Source organism: Pinus tabuliformis, chromosome 5_2, assembly GCF_031772625.1.
Source record: "Pinus tabuliformis cultivar Carrire ecotype Pingquan chromosome 5_2, CPIR1, whole genome shotgun sequence".
Lineage (NCBI taxonomy): Eukaryota > Viridiplantae > Streptophyta > Pinopsida > Pinales > Pinaceae > Pinus > Pinus tabuliformis.
The window spans coordinates 86,143,696-86,158,559 of record NC_142306.1 but is presented as its reverse complement, the minus strand read 5'-3'; the positions used below and the strand labels follow the sequence as shown (position 1 = coordinate 86,158,559).

Genomic DNA, 14,864 nt, shown 5'->3' with positions numbered 1-14,864 from the left:
CATGCACATGATAACAAAATATTTAATATTTTTGAAAATTATATATTTTTTTCATTTTACTCAATTCTTTTTTTTACTTATTGTTACTTTATTTTTTTAAATTGATATAAAATTATTTACACATATATAATATTGGTTGTAATATTAACAACAAAATACAATAACTATAATGAAAATTGAAATTATTAATATTTTATAATATTCGTAATTAAAAATAAATAAAAATCCATATCATACTAACTTTTTATTTTGTTTATTAATATTTCATTTCCATTATAACACTAACCTTTCATTTTGTTTATTAATATTTCATTTCCATTATAAGACTAATCCATCATACATCATCAACTTTTTTTTTCCTACTAAGTTGATTTCGTATTAACCTCAAATTGCGAAATACATGAGTTATATATGATCACGTATAGTAATCCCACAAAACCATGAATCTTTCAATGCGTCACAAGAGATACTCATAAACAAAGTGACAACAATGAAATGACAACGATGAAAGGTATCAGCTGAGCACCACAACAACGTACTTATAAGAAAAGATAGGAGATCAAATTATCAGCTGAGCACAACAACAATGTACGACAAACAACATGCCTAGAGAAAAGATAGGAGATCAAATTAAGAGTAGGAAGAAGTCATGGGATCCAGTCCCGAGAAATTGTTCCCGTAGAGCCAGAGGACTTTGGAATCTTCTATATTCTTTAACACCGAACGACAATCGGAAGGGAAATGAAATGATCACGAAGGGAAATGAAAGGATCAAGAAATATTAATCCATTTTCCCACGCTTGGAATTCCATTGTTGACTACGAAAAGCATGTAGTACCCTTGCGGTGCTGCAATGGTGTTTGGAGGTGCTGTTACGTTAGCAACATATATTCCGTTTAATGTTGTCGTGCTTGTTGCTGCCAGCACGAGCAGTCTCTGGTTCATGGAAGTCGAGTGGGTTGTGAAGGGTGGACCGTAAATCTTGAACTGAATGTTGCTGGAAGAATAGTTTGCAACTTCGAAGCTCACGCTGAATGCTTGACCGTAACTCATGGAATTGGCATATACGATGGTAGGTCTCAAGATACTGTAGGATTGGTCCAGATAATAAGGGCTGTATGCTTCTAGACGAAGCTCCGTTGGAAACGAGACTCCAGAGAAAACATAACCCACGTTGGGGTTGGAGCCTCCCACAAAAATCCTCCCATCAGGCAATACGTTTGCAGTGGAATGATACATTCTGGGAATGGTCGAGGCTCCCAGTACTGTAAACCGCTGCCCTGAAGATGCATTAGGTCTGTATAGATGAGGAGCAACAGCTGGATTCGTTGCGGAGTACCAGCCTGCAGTTCCGTTCAGGGCACTGTTGATAATCAGAATTTCTCCGTTGGGAAGAATGAGCATATCTCCCATAACCCTGGGTGCAGGCATAGTCTCCATCGCCCAACCAGGGTTGGGATCTGTAATGACAATTCTTCCACAGCTTTGAAGAGCGTAGATGAAATCATTAGCCACAGCTGAGGTGTAACCGTTTTCTGGAGCACCGCCACAGATGAGAATTTCTATCCTCTGAAATCCATCAGATGCCGATAGTGGCAGCATCAGGGATGAACCAGAGGAAGGGTAATTTCTGGGTCCATCTGGTATTGTAGGAAACGTCTGTACAACACGATTGTTAGTGTAATCAAATAAGATGGAATCTCTGTTGGCGAAGATAAAGAGATTTCCATCAGAGGAAAGATGAAGAAAAGGATACCAATTGTTGTTCCCATTGGGATCATCTGTCTGTGAAAGAAACGGCAACTCAAATGCTTGTCCTCCACGCACGAACTCGTAGGAGAATACTTGCTTGCCTCCCACAACAATAATTCTATTGTCCGGAAGAATCTGGTTCGAAGCATACCATCGACTCGCCTGAAGTCCAGTTTTGTCGGAATCAACCCAATCACATGCAGAATTTGCACATGGTACGAAATAACGGACGGCATTGCTTCCATCGTTGTATCCACCGGTGCTAATCAAAGTACCGTTTGCTGCAAAGGCTCCAGACGAACACCAAGTATCAGTCTCGACCATCAACGCCCTCACATTGTTCGTGGCGATGTTGTATTCAATGGAGTGAGCCCAGCAGTCGTGCTTAAGCGCTTGATCGTTTGGATCGTCTCTACAACGACCATCTGGCAGAGGCAGTTCCGAAGGCCCGTAGTCTGTGCGATCATACATGACGACGGTATTTTGGTAAGTGGTGGTCATATGCATAGCAGAAACACCTCCATTCTGCACCATAAGCTCCCATGACCCAGGATACACAGTCTGTGGACTCACTCTAGAGTACAGGACAGCGCAGTAGGACAAGTACAAACACAAGTAATCGAATCATTGCGCGAATTGGCAGTATTCAAGTTACTAATAATATACGCACTTCTCTACTAAGTTACTAATTAATATCGCTCTCCTCTCCTGCTCAGAGCACAGGACAGGAAAATAAGGATAAAGAACTCCCAGAGGTTGGAAGTATTTGTAGTTGCAGCCACACAATTATACGTATTCGTATGCAAAAGCTAGTCAATGTAATGATTCCCTCATCCCATTCATCACTTCCTTAAACAATTATAATCATGATGTTGATGGAATACATAAAATATTTTAATGTGCGTTCCAGCCATTCGCCTAGGTATTTTAAATTTACAAGTGGACCTTAAAATGCAAGGCAACGCCATCCTTTATTTTTCATTATTAATTATTTTTTTCAATTATTTTTATTTTGAGATTTAACTTTTTATTTTATTTTAATGATATTTTAATATTATTTTTTTATTTTTTTTTAACACTAATTTTATATTTAATAAATATATTGATGGCTATCCTTAAATATATATTTAACTTTGATTAATTCATTATGGATCATAAAATAATTTATTTTTTTATTATAATTTTATTTTATTTTAATATTTAATTCTATTTTCATATTCTTTATTATTGTTCCACCTTTCATATTCTGGCATATTCTAATTATTTTTTAGAATATGTTTTTTTAAGTTAATTTGATAATTAGTACAATTATATTAAAAATGTTAATGTAGTTAATATAGTAAGGCTTCATCAAAACCTAGTTAAAGACACGAAGGCCTGGTTAAACCTTTGGGAGATCAACGATAATGATGCTTTGCAAAATATTAATAACACTAAAAATATTGTTACTTCTAAGTTCAAAGAAAAAATATGGTGTGAGAAAGATTTAGCAGCTAAATGAAAATTAAGTTATTATAAGAAGGTCATCAACCCCACCCTAGAAGATCAAAAGTATCTCTCCGTTTTAACTAGCTCAAAGAAGAAAATTAATATAGTGAAGATTAGAACGAACTCTCATGAGATCCATAGTGAAACACCTCGTTGGGCAGATCATAAAACACCATGGATGGAATGGATCTGCCATCTCTGTGAGAATAGGAACATCAAGGATGAAAACCACTTCCCCTTAGAGTGCCCTGCGTACAACCACATTAGATCTCAATTTCATAATCTTTGTCGCAATACTGACCTTCCTAGCCTTTTAGGATGTCAAAATTATAGTGACCTCAGAGGCTTCTCTCCAAGCTTTTTGAGGGTAGGAATAAAATCTTAAATCAAACTAAATAATTTGTTTCTTTGGGTCTGATAGACAAAAGTTTGGTCTCAGTGAATGTTAACCATCATCATCATCATTTGTACATACAATTGATAAATATATAACAAAAATATTATTTCAACAAAACATTATTATTAACTTTGATTTTACTTAACCCTCAAAAATCTCAAATCTTAATAAAAACAAAAGTGTTGAAGAGCTTCTATCCTTTACAACCACGATATAAGATATTTTTTCTAAAATTAAGAATACTTTGAAAATTCTTAAGAAATTGGTGGCCCAAGAAACATCAAAATTTTTAAATTTACTAAAAATCTATACAACCTAATAAACTCTCTAACACACTAAAATTGTTAATAAGCATTTACATATTCCCTTAAAAATCAATCTAAACCATCAATTAAAAAAATAAAAATAAAAATAAATAAATTTTTTTTCCTGAGTTTGAAAATTATAACATTTTATGATTTCTTAATTCTATTTATTTTTATTTGATATAGTATACTTAAATTAAACTTTTGATCCCTAAAAGTATGTAAAAGTTCAACACAATTACGAGAGGCTTATAACATTTTATGATTTCTCAACTCCATTTATTTTTATTTGATATAGTATACTTAAACTAAACCTTTTTTTAGCACGAAAAAAGGCTATATTTTTTTATTATATTCATAAGAGAAAATTTGTACATCAAAAGATTTTTTTGGAGATCGTAAGATATAGCCGATATGTGTGGATCAGAACCACAATCATGTGGAGTGGACAAAAAACCAATATTTCTGTTCTTCTACAGATAGATCATATGGAGGTGCCAAATATATAAGAATATCTTTCAAAAAGGAAAACTAATAAGTGGGAACCAGATACAAACCAGATTAAGAGCTATGAAAAGGAAATTATGTACCCGGCAAGCAAAAATCCTGGATGTGGAAAGTGTTGTTATCCATCATTATCTGCAACATCCAGACTTCTTGTGGAGATGATAGACCCAATTTAAATAGAGCATCTGCCCTCCTGTTTTTATCCCAATTTAGATAGAGCATCTAAAAATATGTAAAAGTTCAGCACAATTAGAGAGGCTTCAAAGATATCACGAATCCTTCCCAAGGCTTTCATATTTTTATTATTATTATTACTATTTTACTTTATTCATAATATTTATATGAAAATAATTATTTTGTTTTATTCCTAATATGTATTTTGAGAATTTATATATATGTAACATTTAAAACTAAAACTACAAATGTATAATCATTATATTTATATAGCTGTTTTTGGGATACCATACACTATTATTACGTTTCTATTTAAAAGCAATCAATATATTCATTTTTAGGAAATTTCTGATAATATCATTTTTATATATTTTTTTTGGGACTAAGTTTTAACCTAAGGAAAATTGATTTAATCATTATATTTATATAGCTGTTTTTTGGATACCATACACTATTATTATGTTTCTATTTAAAAGCAATCAATATATTCATTTTTAGGAAATTTCTAATAATATCATTTTTATATATTTTTTTGGGAACTAAGTTTTAACCTAAAGAAAATTGATTTATTTCCTATTACTATTTAAGTAGGTTTTTTTATTTGTTATTCAATATTATGATTAATGTATTGTAAGCCAAATAAAGGATTCACATTTCAGTATCTAACGTAAAGAGTTGTATTTCACTAAAATTTAACTCATTAATTATATTTTAAAGAAAAATATGTATAATATTATATCAAAATTAATTTAACTAACTCTTAAAACTTTACATTCTTTAATTTAGATCTAAGACTTTTGTGATTCATAATGTAAAAAAAAAAGTCTTTTGGATTAATCACATAGTTAGGATTTGGTTGACGTTTCGAATCAACTAATATGGTTTATCCTTGGGACAAGGTGAGAAATCCATAGATGAGAAGGAATAAATAGTAAAGATGCAACATGCTAACTCTAGGTAATGTTGCATCCTTACTATTTATTCCTTTGATCTATGGATTTCTCACCTTGTCCTGAGAGTGAACCACTTTAGTTGGTTCAAAACGTAAACAAAATCCTAACTATGTGTTTAAATCGAAAAACTTTCTTCTATATGCTTTAATTTATTTTAGTTATATATATATTTTTAATTATTTTTTAAATAATATATATATATATATATATATATATATATATATATATATATAATTTAAATATAAACTATATATTATCTATTAAACTAATTCTTAAAACTTTATATATATAGATAAATAAAAAATAAAAGTATAAAACTATTCTCAAATATATGTCATTTCATTGAAAAGATTTTTTTTTTAACTGTCGAGAAATTGTTCAAATGCAGTTGATCCGAGCATTGGGTTTTCAAAATGGGTATCTTCCTTCCAAATACTTGGGGTAGCACTAGTCATTCACTCTAACCGGGTCGCATCATGGGAAGATCTCTTAGAGAAGGCTTGACATAAGTTAGAAAATTTGACATTCAGAACATAGAATATTCGAGTCGCCTTACGCTACTGAAAGCAATTTTACAAGAAATACCCAATTATCAACAAATGTTCATGCCTATCCCCTTAGCAATTAGTCAACAATTCTGCTCACTATGGACTAACTTCTTGTCGATGGGTGGTGCCAAAGAGTGAAAGTGGTCCTTAGTTGGATGGGGAAAATTAATTAAACCTAATCTTGTGGGTGTTTGGGACTTCAAGATCTACAGTTAATCAGTCAAGCTTATGCCATGAAATTATGGTGGCTCTGGGTTCAGGGTAGCCCACAACTTTGAAAAAAGATTTGGCAGAGAAAATACTTGCCTCTACTTGAGCAAGAGGACAGACTATGTTTTAATGGATTCATTAAAGGATCCACCATATTGAATTGGGCTATCAATGACAAAGATCTCATCCATCGCCATGCATTCTAGGATATCAAATATGGGAGAACAACAACATTTTGGGAAGATTCTTGCCAATATTTCCCCTGCTTAGCAGAGTCTCAAGAGTTTCAGCCAATACAAACTCTTTCCAAAAGACTTGGCTCCCGTACATTGGCCAACTTTTGGAAACCTCACACGACAAATTAAGAATGGAGGGTATGTAAGGAAATACTTGACTGGTTAGGAAATGATGACAATTATCCCTCAAAGGAATTTAAAGAATTATTGGATAATAAGCCCATTGAAGTTTCTTAACATTGAGATATTACAAAATGGGAGCACCAATCATCGGGTACATTTCCGTTGAAAGAAGTATATGAAATACTTTCAAGTATTCATATAGATGACAATGTTGTTTTTTCGAGGAAATCATGGGACAATAAATGTTGGCCAAAACTTGCTATTTTCCTTTGGCTGATGCTACATACCCTCACATGTGATTGCTTACGAATAAAAGGTTATCAGGTACCATCGACTTGTTCCCTGTGCATTCAAGAACAAGAGACAACACTACACCTTTTTATGACTTGCACCTTTGTGCGCGACACTTGGGACATCATACCATATATATTTCGATGCCTCCCACCACGGTCTAGAAAAGTAACAAACCTATTTAATTTAATCCTTTGGTAAGAAGTTCAAAAATTCGATAGCCTTACAAGCCTAGCGATTTTTCTATGGCTTTTTTATATGGAATCTATGGAAAGAGAAAAACCTTAGAGTATTTGATACAAAAAAAAGGGAGATGTTTCCATTTTAAAATAGATCACAACCAGAAATAATCGAGAAATAATAATTGCATTCTATTTTACAAAGGAAGAGTGGTCAGCTACTAAGACAGAGGACTACATATTTAAAAACTTGGATTTACGCCAAAAAAAAATTTCATCTCCACTACCCGTCAGTCATTGAAATTAAGGCAACATGACACTAATATTTTCAAACCTCCTCTAGAAAGTTTTAAAATATTAAGCTTTGATGGTGCATCAAAGCGGAACCTGGGGCCAACAGGTTATGGAGGAATCTTTCGAGATGAGAACCCTTAACCATTGTGTGTTTATGCATTATCATGTGGTGCTACAACAAATAATATGGCAGAATTCCTCGACTTAGAGAAAGGTCTGAAAATCACGGTTCAAGAAAGGCGTACACTACTATAATTACATGGTGATTCACAAATTTCCATACAATTTATAAGAAAATTATGGCATTTCCAATAGGAGGATCAAAAAAGACATAGCGGGTGAGTGGATAAGGTGATTATAAGTATTAAAACCTGCTTTATTCCTTTCAGCACATTCTCCCACATCACACAAGGCAAGAAGGTAATAGGGTGGTAAATCCTCGGTTCCTAACCCATCAAGGAGATTCATCGAATCCAATGGTGATTCCAACTTGATTAGTCACAAGAAATAGGTAGCACCCCTAAGGTCAATCAGAGCTCGATCCTGCAGCTTCTCAGACACAACCACAAGAAACAATCCTCAATGGGGGTGTCATTAAAATTACAAAGGTGCGTCATCTATAATTATTAGCATGTGAAAAATATTAGTGGAGAAAAGGAAGGTACATATGAGGATGAAAGAAAATGTTACCATATGTCTGTACCTTACCCATGCATGGCGTTCACATTAGCTTTATAATCAACCACAACAAAATTTGCCAAATTATTTTAAATGCAGGAAAGTGGCAGTAGATGGACCTCAATCTAACATTACCCTGGTTCACAGTTTGCGTCCATCGCAACTGATCATGGATGCATTTTAGGGAAGTTTGCACATGAATTGGGTGTTTAATGTGGATATTAACATTCATGCGATAATGCATGCTTTTCCTTCTTTAGTTTTTTATCTCTCAGGTAGTCTTTCCTTTCCATTTGATCTTCGGGTCATATTTTTTCTTTATAAACATAGCGATTTCTCCTTAGGGTGGAACATTTTCAATATTATTACCAGGTGTATAGACCGTTTCCTACTCTCCCTCACCTCCCACATACCAACGTTGGCGCTCAATGAATACCGTGAATGTCCATATATATATTTAGATCCTTACATTTCATCTCTTGTTGTACCTGCTGACAACCCCAACAGCATGTGAAATATCTGGTCGCGTACACACCATCACATACATTAAACACCCTACTACATTAGCATATGGAATTCGAGACATATAATCCTTTTCTTCATCTGAATTAGGACATAAACTCGAAGAAAGCTTGAAATGGGAAGCGAGAGGGACTGACACAGGCTTCACGTTATTCATACCAAACCTCAAAAGTATTTTCTCAATATACTTTTGTTGTGATAGCCATAGCTTACCATTGCTCCTGTCTCTGAAAATCTCCATGCCCAAAATCTGTCTTGCTGCTCCTAGATCTTTCATATCAAACGTCCTTGCCATCTGAGCCTTCAACCTGTTGATTTCTTCTATGCTTTTGCTTGCTAAAAGCATATCGTCAACATACAATACTCAGATAATGAATATGCCATTTTTCAATTGCTTAAAATAAACACAATGATCATATTCACTTCTAACATATTTCTGACTCAACATGAAAGAATCAAACTTCTTATACCACTGCCGAGGCGACTACTTCAGGCCATATAATGACTTCTTGAGCCTGCAGACAAATTTCTCATTGCGATGCTGAACAAACCCTTCCGGTTGTTCCATATAAATTTCCTCATCTAAGTCACCATGTAGAAATGAAGTCTTAACATCTAATTTCTGCAACTCTAAATCAAGCAAAGCCACTAATGCTAACACAATTCTAATTGAAACAATTTTAACCACTGGTGAAAAAATCTCATGAAAGTCAATACCGGCTTTCTGAGAAAACCCTTTTGCAACCAGCCGCGCTTTGTACCTGTCTTCCGTATCATTCACACCCCGTTTCAGCTTGAAAACCCATTTACACCCCACAGTTTTCCTGTCTTTCGGAAGCTCAACCAGATCCCATGTGTCGTTCTTAATTAAGGCCATCATTTCGTCCTTCATGGATGCTTTCCACTTGTCACTTTTTGAACCTTCTATCGCTTCCTGATAGCACAAAGGTTCATCGTCATTAGCAGTAAATACAACTGAAGTAACATAATCATCATACCTTCTCAGTGGCCATTTGATTCTTTTCGACCTCCTTAAGGATGTTTCTGGCACTTCCTCGATTGGCTGACTACCATCTGTAGGAACTTCTTGATGACTAGTATCTGAAACCTGTTCATGATCTATACCTGAACCCTGTTCATGTTCTGATTCTGAAACCTGTTCATGACTAGTATCTAAACTATGGTCATCATGACTATCATCAGAAATGCTATCAAACTGAATGTGCTGAAAATGAGATACATCATCCTGTTTCAATCTATTATCTACATTTAACTGTACAAGAGAGGATTCATTAAACTTTACATCTCTGTTGATGATGATTTTGCGGGTAGTAGGATCCCACAATCTATATCCCTTTGTTCCAACACCATACCCAACAAAGATATACCTTTTAGACTTTGGATCTAATTTAGTTCGCTGATGTTTAGGCACTAGAGCATATGCATCACAACCAAACACTCTGAGTTTAGAATAGTCACAAGGGTGTCCTTTCCATACCTCTTGCGGAATCTTGCAGCCTATCGCCATTGATGGAGATCAGTTTATCACATAACAAGCAGTTGCCACTGCTTCCGTCCACAACTCCTTTTGCAACCCAGCGTTACTCAGCATACTCCTTGCTCTCTCTAGAAGAGTCTTGTTCATGCGTTCAGCAACTCCATTCTGTTGAGGAGTATAAACCGTGGTCTTATGTCTCTCGATCCCTGCATCCTTGCAATAGCTGTCAAACTCCTTGGAAGTAAACTCACCACCATTGTCAGTTCTTAAACATTTTATTGTTCTACCAGTGTTGTTTTCTACCAATGCTCTAAACTGCTTGAAAACTGAAAAAACTTCAGACTTCCTTTTCAACATGTAGACCCACACTTTCCTAGAAAAGTCATCAATGAATGATACAAAATAAGACGAAACACCATATGAAGTTGTAGGGGCTGGTCCCCAAGCATCAGAATGGATATAATCAAGTATGCCTTTACTAGTATGTTTGCCTGTTTTAAACTTTTGTTTACTTTGTTTTCTAAACAGACAATGCTTACAGAAATCTAACTTTCCAGATTTTAGATTTGGAAGTAACTTGTGATCAACCAAAATTTTTAACCCTCTTTCACTCATATGCCCCAATCTTTGATGCCATAAGTGAATGGAACTACTTTCATGTTCAGACACCGTAGACACATAATCTGACCCTGTACTTCCTTCTAACTGAAATAGATTTCCTACCTTCTTAGCTTTCATAACTAGTAAAATACCTTTGTAAATTTTCATGACTCCACCTTGAATTACAGTTTTATATCCATTTGAATCAAGTGCTCCTAATGAAATCAAATTTTTCCTTAAATCTGGTACATGCCTCACATCAGTTAATATTCTAGTTGTCCCATCAAACATTGTAGTTGTATGCTCCCAATCCCCACAATATTGCATGTTACATCATTACCCACGTACACAACTCCATCATTAATTGATTTATATTCCTTAAACCATTCTCTATGGATACACATGTGGTTTGATGCACCGGAATCTAACAACCAACGTTGACCATGATTTGACACATTAACTGATAATACTTCATCACTCATACCTGAACCAGAGGTCGAACCTGTATATGTCGTATTTGCCTCCTTCTTTTCTGTCGAAGAATCTACTTTAGAAGTTTGTTGTTGTTGCTTCCAACAGTCCTTCTTTAAATGCCCTGTTTTGCCACAAAACCAACGCTTTAGCTTACTCTTCCCCTTTTGACTTTGAACGTGAGTCGCTCGGTCTCCTGGAGTGTCTTTCTTTCGAACGACCTCTAACCATCATAGCTTCTGATGTAGAGGTTTCGGAATGCGACCTTCTCCTTGTTTCTTCCGATAATAAGGATGCAACTACATTATCAAACTCAATAGTTTCTGATGAACTAAGACTTATAGAAGTAACAAAATGATCCCATGATTCGAGCAACGAGCACAATAAAGTAATAGATTTATCCTCGGATTGAATATTTACCTCTATACTTTGTAATTGCACAAGAAGAGTATTAAAAGCATTTAAATGATCAGCAATCGATGTACCTTCCTTCATTCGCAAACTGTACAACTGTTGCTTCAGGAGAATCCTATTGATTAAGGATTTGGTCATGTACAGTTTCTCTAGTTTCGTCCACAAACCAGCAGCTGTTGTCTCCGACACGATATTAAATAGGACATCATCAGCTAGACACAATCGAATAGCACTTATCGCTCTTTCATCCATCTTGGCCCACTCATTATCTGTGATGTTGTAAGGCTGTTTGGATTTGCCCAACAACGCCTTTGCCACACCATGTTGGACAAGCAAATCATACATCTTCACCTTCCAGATCTCGAAATTATTTTTGCCATTAAACTTCTCAATTTCAAACCGGGCACTTTGAGTTTTCGCCATCTTGTATCAGCACAATAATCTCCAAAACCCAACTTTTAAATACCAGCAATTAAAAAAAAAAAAAAACTTCCTATGCCTTATATGCCTTTGCTTTTAAATTTTTTGTTGTGTGAATTACACTGTACATAAAACCACCTTAGAATGGCAGCGTAAATCACTCCTTTTTTCGTTGCAACCGTCACAAGAAAGAACAAGGCAAGATAGTATTACACGTCGTTTGAGGCAGGGGACAATGGGAATATAGTTTCATTTAACAGTCGACGCTTCATTTAACAGCCAACGCTTCATTTAACAGTTTTATATCATGCATTTGGACTTCTATAACTACAACGGTCAATCACTATTGGAGAACTCCGTTACGCAGTTGCTTACACTTACATTTTTGGATGCTCTTAACACAGGAGTTGTGCAGCAGCAATGCTCCACGCAGATGCTCTTAACGCAATGTAATATAAACGCTCCACGCAGATGTAATACCTCCACGCACGCGCTCCAGTTGCGCCACGCCTCCAAACGCAGACTCCAGCATCAGGCAGCGTTTACTTAAGAGAAGACTCCAGCATCAGCCAGTCTTTAATCCACCACGCACGCACGCAGAGAATCCTCTCAGCACCAGCACCTCCACGCCTTTGCGCTCCACCTCCAGCATGTGCTCCACCTCCAACTGCTCTGATACCACTTGTTGGAGATCAAATGCACAACAATTAAAACAAATACTCAACAAATAACTCATGCACATAAAGACACAGCAATCAACGTGGTTCACCCAACCAATCTGGGCTACGTCCACACAACATAGGCATCGGCAATTCTTTATTAATCAAACAGGAGATTACATAAATGAAATCCTCACAAACTCTCACACTACTACCAAACCATCCGTATGGATACCTCTTATATAGCTAGGAGAATCTAACTGCCTCATAAATCCTCTCAACTCAAATTTAGGATGCATTAACTCCCTCCCAACAAACTGGAGCTAATCAAGGAACTAATTCCAATTGTTGTCATCTACTGAGATTTTGCCTATTTTATTCAAAACAGAAAATCTCAACAAAAACAACCACAAAAATCTACACATCACCAGCATTATCACTCTCATATGTTTTCAAAATTGGAAGAGAGGCACTTGAATCCCACTATTTATTAATTGTATAAAAACTTTTTTCTTTCACTTTAATTGAATTGTTTTATTCATTTTATTCAAATATTCTAGAAATCAATAAGATATTTCAAACTTACTTCGGCTTGGGGTATCTCAATTGCCAATGGTCATGGAAATGAAGTCAAATTATTCAATAAATTCTATAAATCAATAAGATATTTCAAAATTACTTCGGCTTGAAGTAGCTCAATAGTCGTAAAAATAAAATCAAATTAGATATTTCAAATTTACATTTTTTTAATATTAGTTGAATTGCTTACCTACTTTGTTTTACATTAGTTTAGTTGTTTCATTTCATTTATGGTTGGATATCATCAAATATCAATATTCTATAGCCCACTAACTGCTTTTGGAATTTTAAGTGGTTTTTGAAAAAAATTCAATGTGTAAATCTACAATCTTAAGTACGTGTTTAGAAAGGAAAACAATAGCCTATTTAAAGTATGTAAAAAGTTATTGAATCTCCAATAAACAATCATTATTAATTTGTTCCAATGTATATTCAGTTCATGCAATTGATTACAAAATATAAAATTGTAATACATATAAGTAAATTATGATAATATATGTGGATATGTATTACTCTTTTCAATTTTATTTAACATGTTATTTGTGTTATGGTAATTTGTATAGTAATTTTATAATTGTATTATTTAATGTGAAAAACTAAATATAGATTTAGAGAAGCAAGGTATTAATATGTCAACCTTCATTCGTTAATGTAAATCATACAAAAAAATGTAACATATATAATGTAAATTTAAGATGTTTTAATTTTGATCACACTCGAATTACTTTTTTTCGAAAGGTTTTAGTTTTAATTCTTTGTGCAAAATTTGATGTTTAACAATTTATTATAGAGAGATATTCATGTCAAATTGTTAGGTTTAAAATTAAACCAACATATATTCATCTTAAACATGGATCTATTAAGTGCCAAGAGGGATCAATTCTCTCGAGGTGCAATCATTTCCTCAAGTTTTGCACAAAAGAAAGAGATTAACATTTACAATGATAAAGAAAACCTCTCTCATTGCACATTGAGAGATCTGATAGCCCTTTGTAGATCCAGGGTTAATATTGATGTAGACTTTGTAGATCCAAGGTTAATATGAATGTAGACTCGTATAAACATATTATTATATTTCTACTAAAAAAGGTTAATATGGATGTAGACTCGTATAAGTGTATTATTATATTTCTACTAAAAAAATTCAAGTTGAAAGGAAATTTCTTTTGGAAGTAATGTTTGGAGGAAAAAAATTTATTACCTTTCCAATGTCAACCTAAAATATATTGCACTTTTGTTCGGGAGGGAAAATAAATTGATAATAGTGACTATTTTTGTTTAGAATCTGCTTCCCTCTTCCTTTTTTTTGAAACTCGGCTCTAGTAGAAAAATAATTAATTTGTTTCTCGACTCATAATGCTATGTTATTTGATATTATGATCCATGGAGAGTAAGCCAAATAAAGAATCCATGTTTCAAAATCTCATATAAAAAGTTAAAATTTCAACAAAAATATACCTTCAAATTTATTAAAGTCTAACTCATAACTTATAATTTAAAAAAACATATATATAATGTTATTTCAAAACTAAATCAACTAACTCTTAAAAATCTACATTTCAAATA

At 34.2% G+C, this 14,864-nt stretch overlaps 1 pseudogene; it reads right to left on the bottom strand.

Annotated features, from left to right (window-relative positions):
• Positions 1-771: 771 nt before the first annotated feature.
• LOC149157669 (aldehyde oxidase GLOX pseudogene) overlaps positions 772-14,864 on the bottom strand; it is a 23,803-nt pseudogene continuing 9,710 nt past the window's right edge.